This window comes from Eleginops maclovinus, chromosome 22 (genome assembly GCF_036324505.1).
Source record: "Eleginops maclovinus isolate JMC-PN-2008 ecotype Puerto Natales chromosome 22, JC_Emac_rtc_rv5, whole genome shotgun sequence".
Taxonomy (NCBI): domain Eukaryota; kingdom Metazoa; phylum Chordata; class Actinopteri; order Perciformes; family Eleginopidae; genus Eleginops; species Eleginops maclovinus.
This window is the reverse complement of record NC_086370.1, coordinates 4,537,326-4,540,861: the sequence shown is the minus strand read 5'-3', so window position 1 is coordinate 4,540,861 and position 3,536 is coordinate 4,537,326.

Genomic DNA, 3,536 nt, shown 5'->3' with positions numbered 1-3,536 from the left:
ATAATACCATTAAAGAGACCACTGACATTCTTCTAGCTTCAACTCAGTTATTCAAGGGCATGCTTTTTTCTTTGAACTCTTGATTGATGATATCACACTGACTTCAGTAATTACACTGACTGTTCCTGCATCTTGCAAAAGAAAACACAATTATTATTTTTGGGCCAGGGGCCATTGCACTACAAAGGCCCAGAACAGTTACATTAGGAAAAAGTGCTGAACTTTCAACAAATACAAATATATGCAAATAAAGAACTTGACACCTTTATAATCCCCCAACGTCAACAAGCGCTCCGGTCCCAGCTGTGTGCATCACTTTTTAGTGTCCCCTCTATTCCGTTGGGTTTTGAGTTATTGTTTGTGTAGCAATTTTAGTAAACGCTACATATGTTTCATCAAGTTGGTGGATGTCTTCTAAATGCTGCTTGTGTTGTCAAGTTGGTGAAGATTCATTTTCATGTGTTTTTTGATTTTTATTTGCATCGTTTTTGCAATGTGTTTGAGGAGCGTTTTGGGGAGTTTCATTGGCACCTGCTGGCCACCATACTTTACCAAATGAGCTATTTAGTGGTCAAAGCTGCATAACAGTTTATCCAAATCTTCAATTTTTTCTGCCGTAATACATTGCAGTGCTTTTCCCAGAAAGACAAAGAGCTACAGTTATACAGCGAGTGAAGGCCGAGGCAGTTTGCTCGGAACGGGGTCAGCACGACCCGTGATTTGCTCAGCCTTCATCAGATACTGGTGTTGTTGTGCCACCACAGGTTTCTCAAGGATGCGGCAGGTTGAAACGATGTATCATAAATATTTTGGGATCGCACATTTGTTTGAGGACAACTTGAAGTGTAACTGTGATAGTGTTGCCTGAGAAAAATGCCACATGCACTCAGGGGTGTTAGCTATGACGAGCCCTGAAATGCCAGACGCACAGCCTTCGTGGCTCTGTGCAGCAGTATCAGAGGAGTCTGAGAACTCCTTGTTCCCTGGAGAAGGCCCAGCAGTCGCCTCAGCACCCACCTTATCTCCGAGGTTCCCACCACTGGCGGAAACGAAGGTCTTTCATACGACTTTTATCGCAGAGGGGGTGAAGGAGGTGGGAGGAGGGTGGTGTGGGAGGTGAGAGCCCCCGTAGCGCGAGGCTACAATCCTGCTTTCCCATGCCCACGTCTGAGAGAGACACACGCAGAAAGGGAATACTTGTGGAAATACTTTTTACTGCAGTATGATTTTGAATGCTGAACTTTAACTCGAAACATATTTTAACAATTTAGCATTGCATTTTAGATTAGACTAGATTAGATTTACTTCAATAACCCCATGTTGGGAATTTCTTTAGTCACAGCAGCATTTAGAGAAAGGCATTGACCATGAAATAAAAATGAAAGATAAAATGGAAAATAAACAAGAAGAAATGTACATATTGGCAGTGAAAGATATACAGTATATAGAGTACCACTATCAGAATATAAAACATTAAATACATTATATATATAACATTTACATCAGTGTACAGAATGATGGATGTGGGCAAAAGTAGCTCAGTCTTTAGAAAAGCAGAGAAAAGTAAGAACTTAGTAAATGTACAACAATACAATTTTACTACTACTTTAACTGAGTATTTTCATTATGCTACTGTCTCCTTTAAGTTATTTTAGATATCAATGTTGTGCTTTTTACTACACTACTATAATTTGACAGTTTAAGTTACGCCATATATTATGATTAACACACAAATTAAATCATGTAGTCATCGGTTAAGAAATCATCATTATACTGTATATATGTTTACTGTATATTTCATTTAATTATTGAGTATGAATGGGTATTGTTAAAATTGTAGCATTACTACTACTATTACCGATACTGCCTATCGATCCGGTACCTTAACCATATTGCTATTGGTGCTTTTTGTTATTTTTAGAATTAACATTGCTTTATTTAATGTATACTGTGGATTCTGGGCTGCTAGCACACATAACATACCTGCGGTAAGTAACTAAGTGAATATTCTCAAATACTGTACATAAGTAGAATAAGTACTTTAACTGATTGGACTTTAAGTATATTTCGAGGCTAATACTTTTGAACTTTTACTTGAGAAACATTTCCAATGCAGGACTTTTAATGTAACAGAGTATTCCTACACTCTTGCAGTTTTACTTTTTCTCAAGTACAAGATCTGAATACTTCTACCACCTCCGTGTAACTGTACATTTCATGTCTGCCATACGTTAGCATTTATTTATGAGTTACACGTTAACGGGAGACACCTCTAATGGAAAGGGTAAAACATCTAGATATCACGGTAAAAGTATTCTGTAAGGTCGGCAAATGCGGCCCTATCTTGTTAAATATGTGCAATTCTTTATTCATCTGTTCACATGTAACAGAGAGGGTTTATAAAAGTTTTTGGTGTTTCTTTGTATCACTCCGTGAAGCAGATCAATAAATAAATCCCGAAAGGAAGAAAGAAAGACGAAAAAGGAGAAATGTCAGAGACTAGAAGCAGCATGACAACCCTCACATCTCCCCTCTGAAGTCCCAGCACAGCAGGCACCGCATGGGGTCAGATGTAGGTAGGCCGAGTCGGAGCTCCACATTTCCATTTCCATCAGCCGCTCTGATGTGCTGCACAATTTATGTCTGAATTGCATCATACCCACACAACGGGAGTAACGGATTTCATGTAACGGGATTACGTAATCGGGATACAAAGGTAACTGTATTCCCTTACAGTCACATAGAAAATAAATAATCAGATTACTGTTACATTTTTTATGGGTATTCCTAGCAGGATTACGTTGTTAGAATACATTTTAAAATATGATTTACAGCTATGTTGTGATTAGTCAACCGCTTATGGATGTGCCGCCTCTTAGCTTGCCACTACAATGTGTTTGTGCGCTAGCTAATAGAGGGGGGGGGGGGGGGGGGGGGGGTGTGGGAGAGGAACCCCCTTTTTGAGGGAACACAGGGATTGTTGCCTTTGCAGACCATTTACATGCACAGAAACCTATATAACACACTTCAGGGAAGGGAACAACACAGAAAGCAGAATAGGGCCTCTAGTGATGTTCAGATACATGATAAATCATGTAAGGATCTGTCTAGTACCTGGATTACATTTGAATGCTCATGTCACAGTGTAATTATAAGGATCACCAATTTGGCAAAGTGGGCAACTTGCCCAGGGGCCCCACACTCTCGGGGTTCCAGAATGCCTCACGTTGTTTGTGTTGCAATTGCTCTGTGCTAATGTGATTAATGGAGGCCTTTGTGCACCGCAGCAGAATCAAAGAAGCGACCCAGAGAGGCAGGGTTGAACGATGTGCGAACACTAAATATTTCATTAAACGCTGTTTGATCATTAATTGCCAAATTAGTGTTCCATTAGCTGCGATCAAACCAAACAGAGCCATTCAGAGGCGCACATTAAAGTGCTGGTGATGCATGGTTACTCTGTGAGTGTCAGGCAACTTTAGCGTGCCTTCACTCTCTGTCAACTCCCGGCCACGCTCCGTAATGTCTGCTTCACT